Source organism: Triticum urartu, chromosome 1A, assembly GCF_056163025.1.
Source record: "Triticum urartu cultivar PI428250 chromosome 1A, HENAU_Tu73, whole genome shotgun sequence".
Taxonomy (NCBI): Eukaryota; Viridiplantae; Streptophyta; class Magnoliopsida; order Poales; family Poaceae; genus Triticum; species Triticum urartu.
This window is the reverse complement of record NC_141873.1, coordinates 453,633,249-453,649,049: the sequence shown is the minus strand read 5'-3', so window position 1 is coordinate 453,649,049 and position 15,801 is coordinate 453,633,249.

Sequence of the window (15,801 nt, the reverse complement as noted above, 5' to 3'; positions counted from 1 at the left end):
ATTAGTGGAATCAAGAGAACTACTAGAAGCAACAATATTGGATTTAGCATGATCATTGTTACTACTAGAGGAAGAATCTTTCTTGTTAGACTTGACTTGAGGCATGTAAGTGGATAAGAGTAAACGCTTGGCAATGTAAGAAGAACTTTTCTTGCGGAGATCATCATTGATTGCCTTTAAGAACTCATGCTCTTGCTCAAGATTGAGCTTTTCAAAGCGTAGTTTCTCATGAGCTCTTAAAAGTTCTCGATGATCTTCGAAGATAGTGTCATGAGCTAACTTAAGAGTTTTTAGTTCTTTAGTTTGAGCCTGAATATTCTCCTTATCATTGTCACTCGTGTTAGCATGATTAATTGGTCTTTCATCATAGTATTCATCACTAGAGTTGTCACCAAGCAAATCATCACCTAACAAGTCATCTTCATCACTATTGAAATCAACATACTCGGGGTGTGTTACCTTAGGACCTTTGGCCATGAAGCATCTTCCAATTCCTTCATTTGGTGAGTCAAATATGTCGTAGGAGTTGGTTGACACAAGTGCTAGACCGGCAACACCTTCATCTTGAGTATCTTCGGAGTCGGAGTGATAACTTCTCTCGGAGTGGCTATCGGAGTCGGAGCCGGATACCCATTCACCAACATGTGCTTGATGTCTTCGTCTTGTGTAGCTCCTTGATGATTTTTCCTTCCTTTCCGAATCCTTGCTTCTCCGTGAGTATCTTCGTTCATAACGATCATCTTTACTCCTTCTCTCTCTTGGTGGTGATCCTTTGCTTCCTCTTTTTGGAGAATCTTCTCTTCTCTTGTAGGGAGCCGTACACTCATTGGAATAGTGTCCGGGTCTTCCACAATTGTAACAGTTTCGCTCTCTACTAGAAGATCTTTTGTCATTGTAGGACCTTGACTTGGAGCTTCTATCTTTGCTTCTACTCTTGTAGAACTTGTTGAAGTTCTTCACCATTAAGCTCAATTCTTCATTGAAGTCTTGTTTCTCACTTGATGATGTAGGGGCTTCACATGAGGCTTTATAGGCACCACTTGATTTGTTGTGAAGTTCCTCTTTATCCTTAAGTGACATCTCATGAGCAACAATTCTTCCAATCACCTCCGTTGGCTTGAGATCTTTGTAATTGGGCATCATTTGGATCAATGTGCACATGGTATCATATTTTCCATCCAAGGCTCTTAGGATCTTCTTGATGATGAATCTATCGGTCATCTCTTCACTTCCTAAGCCGGCAATCTCATTTGTGATGAGAGCAAGCCTAGAGTACATTTCAGCGACACCTTCACCATCCTTCATCTTGAACTTGTCAAGTTGGCTTTGAAGCACATCCAACTTGGATTCCTTGACGGAGTCGGTACCTTTGTGCATATCAATCAAAGTGTCCCAAATTTCCTTTGCATTCTCAAGGCGGCTGATTTTGTTGAATTCTTCGGGGAACAATCCGTTGAAGAGAATATCACAAGCTTGAGCATTGTATTGCAACATCTTCAACTCATCCGCGGTAGCTTCACGGTTTGGTTCTCTCCCGTCAAAGAAGTCACCTTGCAGACCAACACACACAATAGCCCAAACAGCGCGGTTATGTCCAAGAATATGCATTTACATCTTATGCTTCCAACTAGCAAAATTAGTACCATCAAAGTAAGGACCTCTACGGTGATAATTTCCCTCGCTAGACGCCATACTCTCCTAGGTTGTGAAACCAAGGCTATGACCACCAAAAGCTATGGAGATCAAGCAAATGGAGACCAAAGCTCTGATACCACTTGTAGGATCGAAAGTATGTCTAGAGGGGGGTGATTAGACTACTTGACCAAATAAAACTTAACCTTTTCCCAATTTTAGTTCTTGGCAGATTTTAGCTAATTTAGGACAAGTCAAGCAATCATCACATCACTCAAGCAAGCATGCAAAAAGTTTATGGGCAGGGGAGAGTAAAGCATGCAACTTGCGAGAATATAAAGGGAAGGGTTTGGAGAATTCAAACGCTATTTGAGACACGGATGTTTTTCCCGTGGTTCGGATAGGTGGTGCTATCCTACATCCACGTTGATGGAGACTTCAACACACGAAGGGTAACGGTTGCGCGAGTCCACACAGGGCTCCACCCAAGGGCAACGGTTGCGCGAGTCCACACAGGGCTCCACCCACGAAGGGTCCACGAACAAGCAACCACCCACAAAGGGTCCACGAAGAAGCAACCTTGTCTATCCCACCATGGCCATCGCCCACACAGGACTTGCCTCACTAGTGGTAGATCTTCACGAAGTAGGCGATCTCCTTGCCCTTACAAACTCCTTGGTTCAACTCCACAATCTTGTCGGAGGCTCCCAAGTGACACCTAGCCAATCTAGGAGACACCACTCTCCAAGAAGTAACAAATGGTGTGTAGGTAATGAACTCCTTGCTCTTGTGCTTCAAATGATAGTCTCCCCAACACTCAACTCTCTCTCATAGGATTTGGATTTGGTGGAAAGAGGGTTTTTGTGGAAAGCAACTTGGGAAGGCTAGAGATCAAGATTCATATGGTAGGAATGGAATGTCTTGATCTCAACACATGAGTAGGTGGTTCTCTCTCAGAACATATGAGTTGGAATGGTGTGTGTGTTCTGATGGCTCTCTCTTCGAATGAGAAGGAGGTGGAGGGGTATATATAGCCTCCACACAAAATCCAACCGTTACATACAATTTACCAATCTCGGTGGGACCGAATCAGAAAACTCAGTCTGACCTAAGTAGTAAACCTAGTGACCGTTAGGAATTTCAGTGGGACTGACATGCAACTCGGTAGGACCGATTCGGTTAGGGTTTGGGCATAACGTAATCTCGGTGAGACCGATTACACAAACTCGGTGAGACCGAATTTGGTAATTAGCTAACCAGAGAGTTGGTCAGGCAAACTCGGTGGGACCGATTTGCTCTTTCGGTGAGACCGAGTGGAACTCGGTGAGACCGAAAAGTTACAAAGGGGAAACACTGAGTTGACATTGCTATCTCGGTGGGACCGATTCGCTCTTTCGGTAAGACCGAAAAGTTACAGAAGGGAAACAGAGAGTTTGCAACCCCATCTCGGTGAGACCGAGATCCTTATCGGTAGAACCGAATTGCTAGGGTTTGGCAGTGGCTAATGACAAGTGAAACTCGGTGGCGCCGGGTAGGAAGAATCGGTAGAACCAAGTTTGGCTTAGGGTTTAGGTCATATGTGGATACGGGAAAGTAGTTGAGGGTTTTGGAGCATATCACTAAGCACATGAAGCAAGAGGCTCATTAAGCAACACCTCATCCCTCCTTAATAGTATTGGCTTTTCCTAAACACTCAATGTGATCTTCGATCACTAAAATATAAAATGAAGAGTCTTGAGCTTTTGAGCTTGAGCCAATCCTTTGTCCTTAGCATTTTGAGGGTTCCACTTTCACATCGATGCCATGCCAATCATTGAGCTTTCCTGAAATAATCATCTTGGAATAGCATTAGCTCAATGAGCTATATGTTGTTATGAATTACCAAAACCACCTAGGGATAGTTGCACTTTCACCCATAAGACACGGTTCGCAAGTACCAAGTGATTCATAATCAAGTGGTTCCAAAAGTCCATCAGTATGGAGTTTCTTCATGCGCTTTACACCGATATGACCTAAATTGCAGTGCCACAAATAAGTTGCACTATCATTATCAACTCTGCATCTTTTCGCTTCAACATTATGAATGTGTGTGTCACTACTAACGAGATTTAATAAGAATAGACCACTCTTCAAGGGTGCATGACCATAAAAGATAGGAACAATTGTATTGGTGCCCCTAGTTGGGTCACACTCGACTGATTTGCCCCTAGTTTTTCAATAATTGCGGTTTTGCCCAGCTCACTTCACTCGCCTTGTGTTTTTGCCCTTCCGGGGCGATTCCGACCAATGAGCAGTCGCCACGTGGTGAACCGTGATTGGTCAGAACCGCCCTGGAAGGGCAAAAACACAAGGCGAGTGAGTGAGCTGGCCAAAACCGCAATTGTTGAAAAACTAGGGGCAAATCAGTCGAGTGTGACCCAACTAGGGGCACGAATGCAAAAATCCCTAAAAGATATTACTCATATAAATAGAACAACCATTATTCTCTGATTTAAATGAATAACCATCTCGCATCAAACAATATCCAGATATAATGTTCATGCTCAACGCTGGCACCAAATAACAATTATTTAGGTCTAATACTAATCTCGAAGGTAGATGTAGAGGTAGTGTGCCGACCGCGATCAGATCGACTTTGGAACCATTTCCCACGCGCATCGTCACCTCGTCCTTAGCCAATCTTCGCTTAATCCGTAGTCCCTGTTTCGAGTTTCAAATATTAGCAACAGAACCAGTATCAAATACCCAGGTGCTACTGCGAGCATTAGTAAGGTACACATCAATAACATGTATATCATATATACCTTTGTTCACCTTGCCATCCTTCTTATCCGCCAAATACTTGGGGCAGTTCCGCTTCCAGTGACTAGTCTGCTTGTAGTAGAAGCACTCAGTTTCAGGCTTAGGTCCAGATTTGGGTTTCTTCTCCTGAGCAGCAACTTGCTTGCTGTTCTTTTTGAAGTTCCCCTTCTTCTTCCCTTTGCCTTTTTTCTTGAAACTAGTGGTCTTGTTGACCATCAACACTTGATGCTCCTTCTTGATTTCTACCTCCGCAGCTTTCAGCATTGCGAAGAGCTCGGGAATTGTCTTATTCATCCCTTGCATATTATAGTTCATCACGAAGCTCTTGTAGCTATGTGGAAGTGATTGGAGAATTCTGTCAATGACGCAATCATCTGGAAGATTAACTCCCAATTGAATCAAGTGATTATTATACCCAGACATTTTGAGTATATGCTCACTAACAGAACTGTTCTCCTCCATCTTGCAGCTATAGAACTTATTGGAGACTTCATATCTCTCAATCTGGGCATTTGCTTGAAATATTAACTTCAACTCCTGGAACATCTCATATGCTCCATGACGTTCAAAATGTCGTTGAAGTCCCAATTCTAAGCCGTAAAGCATGGCACAATGAACTATCGAGTAGTCATCAGCTTTCCTCTGCCAGACGTTCATAACATCTGGTGTTGCTCCAGCAGCAGGCCTGGCACCCAGTGGTGCTTCCAGGACGTAATTCTTCTGTGCAGCAATGAGGATAATCCTCAAGTTACGGACCCAGTCCGTGTAATTGCTACCATCATCTTTCAACTTTGCTTTCTCAAGGAACGCATTAAAATTCAACAGAACAACAGCACGGGCCATCTATCTACAATCAACCATAAACAAGCAAGATACTATCAGGTACTAAGTTCATGATAAATTTAAGTTCAATTAATCATATTACTAAAGAACTCCCACTTAGATAGACATCCCTCTAATCCTCTAAGTGATCACATGATCCAAATCAACTAAACCATGTCCGATCATCACGTGAGATGGAGTAGTTTCATTGGTGAACATCACTACGTTGATGATATCTACTATATGATTCACGCTCGACCTTTCGGTCTCCGTGTTCCGAGGCCATATCTGTATATGCTTGGCTCGTCAAGTATAACCTGAGTATTCCGTGTGTGCAACTATTTTGCACCCGTTGTATTTGAACGTAGAGCCTATCACACCTGATCATCACGTGGTGTCTCAGCACGAAGAACTTTCGCAACGGTGCATACTCAGGGAGAACACTTCTTGATAATTAGTGAGAGATCATCTTAAAATGCTACCGTCAATCAAAGCAAGATAAGATGCATGAAAGATAAACATCACATGCAATCAATATAAGTGATCTGATATGGCCATCATCATCTTGTGCTTGTGATCTCCATCTTTGAAGCACCGTCATGATCACCATCGTCACCGGCGCGACACCTTGATCACCATCGTAGCATCGTTATCGTCTTGCCAATCTTATGCTTCCACGACTATCGCTACCGCTTAGTGATAAAGTAAAGTATTACAGCGCAATTGTATTGCATACAATAAAGCGACAACCATATGGCTCCTGCCAGTTGCCGATAACTCGGTTACAAAACATGATCATCTCATACAATAAAATTTAGCATCATGTCTTGACCATATCACATCACAACATGCCCTGCAAAAACAAGTTAGACGTCCTCTACTTTGTTGTTGCAAGTTTTACGTGGCTGTTACGGGCTTAAGCAAGAACCAATCTTACCTACGCATCAAAACCACAATGATAGTTTGTCAAGTTGGTGCTGTTTTAACCTTCGCAAGGACCGGGCGTAGCCACACTTGGTTCAACTAAAGTTGGAGAAACTGACACCCGCCAGCCACCTGTGTGCAAAGCACGTCGGTAGAACCAGTCTCGCGTAAGCGTACACGTAATGTCGGTCCGGGCCGCTTCATCCAACAATACCGCCGAACCAAAGTATGACATGCTGGTAAGCAGTATGACTTATATCGCCCACAACTCACTTGTGTTCTACTCGTGCATATAACATCAACACATAAAACCTAGGCTCGGATGCCACTGTTGGGGAATGTAGTAATTTCAAAATTTTCCTACGCACACGCAAGATCATGGTGATGCATAGTAATGAGAGGGGAGAGTGTTGTCTACTTACCCTCGTAGACCGAAAGCGGAAGCGTTAGCACAACGCGGTTGATGTAGTCGTACGTCTTCACGATCCGACTGATCAAGTACCAAAACTACGACACCTCTAAGTTCTAGCACACGTTCAGCTCGATGACGATCCCCGGACTCCGATCCAGCAAAGTGTCGGGGAAGAGTTCCGTCAGCACAACGGCGTGGTGACGATCTTGATGTTCTACTGTCGCAGGGCTTCGCCTAAGCACCACTACAATATTATCAAGGACTATGGTGGAAGGGGGCACCGCACACGGCTAAGAGAACGATCTTGAAGATCAACTTGTGTGTCTAGAGGTGCCCCCTTGCCCCCGTATATAAAGGAGCAAGGGGGGGTGCGGCTGGCCCTAGGAGGAGGCGCGCCGGAGGAGTCCTACTCCTACCGGGAGTAGGACTCCCCCCTTTCCCTAGTTGGATTAGGACTTGGGGGAGGAGAGGGAAGAAAAGAAAGGGGGGCACCGCCCCCCCTCCTTGTCCAATTCGGACTTGGGGGGGAGGGGCGTGCGGCAGCCCCTAGGCCTCCTCTCCTCTTCCTCCACTAGGCCCATTAAGGCCCATTAGGTTACCGGGAGGTTCCGGTAACCTCCCGGTACTCCGGTAAAATGCTGATTTCACCCGGAACACTTCCGATGTCCAAACATAGGCTTCCAATATATAAATCTTTATGTCTCGACCATTTCGAGACTCCTCGTCATGTCCGTGATCATATCCGGGACTCCGAACAAACTTCGGTACATCAAAATATATAAACTCATAATGAAAATGTCATCGTAACATTAAGTGTGCGGACCCTACGGGTTCGAGAACAATGTAGACATGACCGAGACACGTCTCCGGTCAATAACCTGAATGCTCATATTGGCTCCTACATATTCTACGAAGATCTTTATCGGTCAGACCGCATAACAACATACATTGTTCCCTTTGTCATCGGTATGTTACTTGCCCGAGATTCGATCATCGGTATCTCAATACCTAGTTCAATCTCGTTACCGGCAAGTTTCTTTACTCATTTCGTAATACATCATCTCGCAACTAACTCATTAGTTGTAATGCTTGCATGGCTTATGTGATGTGCATTACCGAGAGGGCCCAGAGATACCTCTCTGACAATTGGAGTGACAAATCCTAATCTCGAAATATGCCAACCCAACATGTACCTTTGGAGACACCTGTAGAGCTCCTTTATAATCACCCAGTTACGTTGTGACGTTTGGTAGCACACAAAGTGTTCCTCCGGCAAACGGGAGTTGCATAATCTCATAGTTATAGGAACATGTATAAGTAATGAAGAAAGCAATAGCAACATACTAAATGATCGGGTGCTAAGCTAATGGAATGGGTCATGTCAATCACATCATTCTCCTAATTATGTGATCCCGTTAATCAAATGACAACACATGTCTATGGTTAGGAAACATAACTATCTTCGATTAACGAGCTAGTCAAGTAGAGGCATACTAGTGACGTTTAGTTTGTCTATGTATTCACACAAGTATTATGTTTCCAGATAATACAATTCTAGCATGAATAATAAACATTTATCATGATATAAGGAAATATATAATAACTTTATTATTGCCTCTAGGGCATATTTCCTTCAATACTATCACTGGTTAAACGAAGAAATGCTTTTTTTCTCGGGTATCCTGGTTTAGAGCATCTCCAATAGCTTGTTTATATGGATGTATATACTCGTTTTCCACGACGTGAGCCCAAAACAGGCGTCCAACAGCTTGTCTATATGGTCGTCCAAATATACATGTCCTCTAAATGTCGTTGTTAATCTTTTACCACTACCAAAACAAAGTAACAACACTATATCCCTTTTTTATATTTTTGCAAACAGCGATGCGTATCTCCATACCCGGGCATGTCTTCCTCAATTTTAGTGGAACTGCACAAAATTGGATGGCCATTGTTGTTCTGCCTCACTGTCCTCTGCCACGTGGTTCTTCCTTCCTCGAACTTGATTAATGAGAAGAAACAGACCACAGTGAGGATTTGTCGAAATTCATAGGTGCCTCACCCAAACTTCATGTCAAATGGATGATGCATCACCATGATGACCTATTGATGCTCATGGTTGCACCGGCTGGTGAAGCTGATCGATTTTCCATGAAAAACAAGTTGTCTTCCATCGGTGCTCTTTGCTTATTACCCACAAAGATGATATCCTTCATCAGTTCACCTTGTTTGCGTTGGAGACGCAGTCGTCTTTCACGTTGGTGCAATTTTATCACACAATTGGCTATGAACCAAATGTTTCCTCGAAGAAAGATCGACGTTGGTACTAAGAGCATAAGTTTTGTATTGATTTCTAAGCCTTCTCACAACTTTGTCTTCAGCTTCCCTGTAAGTTTATTTGTCCAGCTATTAACTTTGATTAAAAGATGGTGTGGACTAAAAACCCGGATGGACATAGTAGCCCTCCATTTTTATTTACTCTGCATATTAGATTTGACTGAAGTCAAACTCTGTAAAGTTTGACCAAGTTTAGGCTGAACACAACAAACCATAATTATTGAGAGAGGGCAAACTGTACATACTCTCAAACCTTTCCGATAATTGAAATTAAAATTCTTTATTTGTACACACTCTCACACGTTTCTGATAATTTGGCGCATGTGTGGTTGTTCACTTAGACTAGTCATAGTGGGGAGTAACTTAGAGTAGTAACATGCATATGTTACTAGTCTATGTTACAACCTTCACAGTCGGTAGTAACATATGTTTTGTGTCATCCATCACTTCATTTATTAGGTTGAAGACTGATACGTCTCCAACGTATCTATAATTTTTGATTGCTCCATGCTATATTATCTTCTGTTTTGGATGTTTATGGGCTTTATTATACACTTTTATATTATTTTTGGGACTAACCTATTAACCCAGAGCCCAGTGCCAGTTTCTGTTTTTTCCATGTTTTAGAGTATCGCAGAAAAGGAAAATCAAACGGAGTCCAATTGACCTGAAACTTCACGGAACTTATTTTTGGAAGGAAAGCAACCCGGGAGACTTGGAGTCCACGTCAAGAAAGCTTCGAGGAAGCCACGAGGTAGGGGGCGCGCCCACCCCCCCCCCCCCCCCCGGGCGCACCCTCCACCCTCGTGGGCCCCTCGTGGCCCCCCTGACGTACTTCTTCCGCCTATATATCTCCATATACCCTAAAACGATCGGGGAGCACAATAGATCGGGAGTTCCGCCGCCAGAAGCCTCCGTAGCCACTGAAAACCAATCTAGAACTGTTCCGGCACCCTACTGGAGGGGCAATCCCTCTCCGGTGGCCATCTTCATCATCCTGGTGCTCTCCATGATGAGGAGGGAGTAGTTCTCCCTCGGGGCTGAGGGTATGTACCAGTAGCTATGTGTTTGATCTCTCTCTCTCTCGTGTTCTTGAGGTGATACGATCTTGATGTATCGCGAGCCTTGCTATTATATTTGGATCCTATGATGTTTCTCCTCCCCCTCTCTCTCTTGTAATGGATTGAATTTCCCCTTTGAAGTTATTTTATCGGATTGAGTCGTTAAAGATTTGAGAACACTTGATGTATGTCTTGTCGTGCATATCTGTGGTGACAATGGGATATCACATGATTCACTTGATGTATGTTTGGTGATCAACTTGCGGGTTCCGCCCATGAACCTATGCATAGGGGTTGGCACACGTTTTCGTCGTGATTCTCCGGTAAAAACTTTGGGGCACTCTTTGAGGTTCTATGTGTTGGTTGAATAGATGAATCCGAGATTGTGTGATGCATATCGTATAATCATACCCACGGATACTTGAGGTGACATTGGAGTATCTAGGTGACATTATGGTTTTGGTTGATTTGTGTCTTAAGGTGTTATTCTAGTACGAACTCTAGGGCTGTTTGTGACACTTATAGGAATAGCCCAACGGATTGATTGGAAAGAATAACTTTGAGGTGGTTTCATACCCTACCATAATCTCTTTGTTTGTTCTCCGCTATTAGTGACTTTGGAGTGACTCTTTGTTGCATGTTGAGGGATAGTTATATGATCCAATTATGTTATTATTGTTGAGAGAACTTGCACTAGTGAAAGTATGAACCCTAGGCCTTGTTTCCTAGCATTGCAATACCGTTTGTGCTCACTTTTATCATTAGTTACCTTGCTGTTTTTATATTTTCAAATTACAAATACCTTTATCTACCATCCATATTGCACTTGTATCACCATCTCTTCGCCGAACTAGTGCACCTATACAATTTACCATTGTATTGGGTGTGTTGGGTACAGAAGAGACTCTTTGTTATTTGGTTGTAGGATTTCTTGAGAGAGACCGTCTTCATCATATGCCTCCTATGGATTGATAATCCTTAGGTCATCCACTTGAGGGAAATTTTCTATTGTCCTACAAACCTCTGCACTTGGAGGCCCAAAAACGTCTACAAGAAGAAGGTTGTGTAGTAGACATCAAAGACTCATCTATTCTTGATATATGTGATGTTACAGTAACTAGCTATGTTACCACATGCCTCTCTTTCTTCTTTAATTACATGCCACGTCATCTATTTTTCCTAGGTAAGTGTGATGTTACCACCTATGTTACTCCCACTGTGGGTAGTCTTAAGGGAGGGTAGTGTACCGCACGTGAAGGACAGGAAGTGCGACCAGGACGCGTGGATCGTTAGTTCATCGGAAGTACTTAGTTTTCTTCACCGGTACATTAAATGAAGAGTTTCGTTTCGTACTTGCACAATTTAAAACAATTGTTATGGAGATAATAAGAAAACCACTCTGCTATAAATTAGTAGTATACACGAGTACTATATGGACACAGCTTCATTGACTTAGTGCACCTGCCTTTGGGTGTATGTCAGGTGGGCCCAAAATGTGGCTGGCCCACCTGTCATACAGCCAAAGGCAGGAGCAGTTAAGGCACCGGAGCTCAGTCCGTAATACAGTATATATGTAGTGCACTATATAAGCTGGAGCCTTAGCGCTTGTTCGCTAAGGTTTGCACTCTCCACACTCTTGTCGCACTATACACACACACACACTAGAGGCTCAGAGTTCCTTTGCTAGGGTTTGCAATATTCACGGTCTCTCACCCTCTTCACCAGATCTAAACAAGACTGCGTTGTAGCCTCTGTCTCTCTCTCTCCCCCCTCACAGCTGGTGAAGGAGGCGTCCGGATCCCGTCGCACCGGGAAGGGGAGGAGGTGCAGCATTCACTCTATCGCCTTAGGCGAGGGTGGCAATCCACTGCCAGTTGCGATGTTCTCTTTCACCTAGCACATGTGCCGGAGGGCCACCGACCCCCTCTTCCTCGCTGTCGTACGTAGTGTGGGCAGATCCGGCCTCTCGCCGCACGTCTTGCCACATCTCGACGACCCTAGGGTATAAGTTTCTTTGAAACCGTCATTGCTCTAGCTGCATGCGGATCTTTTTCGATTCTGTAGTCGAATCTAGGTCTTGGTTCAAAGAGGAAAGAATGGTGCGGTGGGGTGGAGCATGAATCTAGGACGTGGTTCAATGAGGAAAGGAGGGAGGGAAAGTAGTATAGACTGGCTATCCAGCCGCTTTGTTGGTCAAAAAGGGAAAAAGGGGGTAATCTAGTACACACATCTGTAAGGAACCGATCTCTTTGTTGAAAAGGGAAAGAAACTGGGGGTCGGGTAGTTTGTGTAGGACTAGATTTGCTGCCCTCACATAGGAAAAAGGTTCAAAGAGAACAAATATGGGACCAACACAGATATGCTGCTTGGCTACATACTCTGCATCACCCATTTATACGTGTGGACGCACATGGTGCTGGCATGTCCCATGTCCCATACAACTATTTTACTATTGTTAATCTAAGAATGTTGCTGGAAAATTGAAGCAATGCCACTGTTAAAAGTAAATTACATTCTTAATGAATGGTGTTTTAAGAGATTGTCTCTGTTAATATGAATCAATGCAACTGTTTTACAAATGCTAGTGTCCTACTTTGTTTTCCATCAAGATAAGTTAGATGCTTCTTTTTGTCGCCGTTTGTTTCATCCTCCTTTATTGGCCAGTAATTGTTTCATTTTTTCCACTGTTAAAATAGGGATATTTATTCAACTTGTTGCTATAGCAAACTTAAATGTCACACCGGCGACTTTGCTTGATTTCAGTGCAACTGCACAAAATGAGATTGGATTTCCTCTTCGTGTTGGCAGATTCATAGGTGATCTTGTGTGCATCACGACAGGTTGGTACTTGCCTTCATCCACATGATTGTGCAGTGTGTTTTGAGATGATGTGCTACTTGTATTGGTACTGTTTTAAATAATGTTGAATTGAAACTATTGTATTGCTCTCTTTTTCCATTAAGTAGTGAACAAAAATGGTACCAACCCACACATGATGCTTGTTGCTTTGTTACAACAAACTCTGCATCACCCCCTTTATAGGTAGATGGAAGCACATGGTGTTGTTGCGCCCACTCTCCCCTGGAACTGTTTATGCTTTTTCTTAATCTAATGCCGCTGGTAAAATTAAGCAATGCCACTCTCAGAATTAACTACTAAACTGTTTTAAGAGAATTTCTCTTTTAATATGAATCAATGCAACCGTTTTAGAAATGCTACTATCCTATACTTTGTTTTCTATCACGATAAAGTAGATGCTTCTTTTTGTGGCCACATGTTTCATCCTCCTTTATTGGCCAGTAATTGTTTCCTTTTTTGCCTCTGTTAAAACATGGATATCTATTCATCTTGTTGCTATAGCAAACTTAAATGTCACACCGATGACTTTGCTTGATTTCAGTGCAACTGCACAAAACGAGAGTGGATTTCCTATTCGTGTTGGCAGATTCGTATTTTATCTTTGTCGTCTCATTAAAGGTCAGTACAAGCTTTCATCCACATGATGTTGCAGTGTGCTTTGAGATGTTGTGCTACTTGTATTGGTACTGTTTTGGATAAATGTTGAATTGAAGCTATTGAACTACTTTCTTTTACCATTAAGTGGCAAAAATTGTTCCAACCCAGACATGATGCTTGTTGCTTTGTTACAACAAACTCTGCATCACCCCCTTTATAAGTAGATGGAAGCACATGGTGTTGTTGCGCCCACTCTCCCCTAGAAATGTTTATGTTTTTTCTTAATCTAATGTCACTGGTAAAATTAAGCAATTCTAATCTCAGAATTAACTACTGAACTATTTTAAGAGAATTTCTCTGTTAATATGAATCAATGCAACCGTTTTAGAAATGCTACTATCCTATACTTTGTTTACCATCAAGATAAGGTAGATGCTTCTTTTTGTGGCCGCATGTTTCATCCTCCTTTATTGGCCAGCAATTGTTTCCTTTTTTGCCTCTTAAAACAGGGATATCTATTCAAGTTGTTGCTATAGCAATCTTAAATGTCACACCGGCAACTTTGCTTGATTTCAGTGCAGCTGCACAAAACGAGATTGCATTTCCTATTCGTGTTGGTAGATTCATATTTTATGTTGGTCATCTCATGAAAGTTCAGTACAGGCCTTCATCCACATGATTGTGCAATGTGCTTTGAGATGATGTGCTACTTGCATTGGTATTGTTTTAAATAAATGATGAATTGAATCTAGTATATTCCTGTGTTTTCCCATTAAGTAGTGAACAAAAATGGGACTAACCCAGACATGATGCTTGTTGCTTTGTTACAACAAACTCTGCATCACCCCCTTTATAAGTAGATGGAAGCATATGTTGGTGCTGCGCCCACTCTCCCCTGGAACTGTATGCTTTTTGTTAATCTAATGCCGCTGGTAAAATTAAGCAATGCCACTCTCAGAATTAACTACTTAATCTTAGTTCAAAACTGCAACACTTGTTAGGGATTGGCAGGATTACCATTTTGTGGCCGCATGTTTCATCCTCCTTTATTGGCCAGTAATTGATTCCTTTTTTGCCTCTATTAAAACAGGGATATCTATTCAACTTGTAGCTATTGCAACAATTTGCTTCGCTTAATTTTGATGGAACTGCACAAAAGGAGACCGGATTTCCATATATGTGTTGAGATCTCTTTTAGGTATTCCCCGCAAGTTGTTTCAAATCTTGGTCTTGAAAGGTCAGTACCGACTTTCCTTAGAATTAACTACTGAATCTTAGTTCAAAACTGCAACATTTGTTAGGGATCGGCGGGAGTACCATTTCTGTTAGGGATCAGCCGGAGTACATGTTTAAGAAATGTATTGTTCAGATAATGTCTCTATTATTATATATCAGTTACAGTGTTTTACAAATGGTACTATCCTGCTTTGTAGTTCTTTCTACATGTTTAACCAAGGTATTGTTTAGATAATGTCTCTGTTAAAATGAATCAGTTGCATTGTTTCAGGAATGGTACTTTTCTGCTTGGCGTTCTTTATACATGTTGAAACAAGGCATTGTTAAGATAATGTCTCAGTTAATATGAATGAATCACACTGATAGAGCATTGCTACTCTCCTGCTTTGTTTCCCATTAAGATAAGGTAGATCAGTAGATGTTTTTCTTCTGGGAGTACAAGTCATCAACAGTTATTTCTCAGTAATTGTTTCCCTTATACCTATTGTTGCTTATAGGGATATCAAAATTAAAGCTCGGTTTTATTCCGACTTTGATTTTAGTTGAACTGCACAAAAGGAGCCAATGTGTCTAAGGCAAACTACTACATTAGTGGGTCCAGTTGGTCTTACCACTTTGCAGAAAGAAGCAATCACTGTTTGTGCTACATTACACAAGGAATGATCGAGAAGCTTTACAGAGTATTAGTAGATGCCGGTGACATGACTAGTCTGCAGAGAGCATAGGAAACTCTACAAGACGTGGAGTGCACTGGGCAAAAAGTGCCGAAACAAGTACAAGAAGCCAGGACAGGACTCCAAATCTGTCAATGTCATTCTAAGCAACAATGATGGGGCATCTGGGTATGGTAATCTGTTTACCGTACTTTCAGTTTATTATTCCACTGTTTGGTGGGTTGACACTGGGGCCAATATTCATGTGTGTGCTGATGTGTCTTTGTTTTCTTGCAGCACATAAATACGAAATCCACAGGGATGCTCAGCTTAATTTTAGTGGAACTGCACAAAATATTCAGATGGTTTGTGTCCTCCATAATACTTCATCATGCACAATACATCAAATTGTTCTCTAATCATTCGTCGTCACCTTGAGCCACCGGACTATATGTTTGAATGGAGC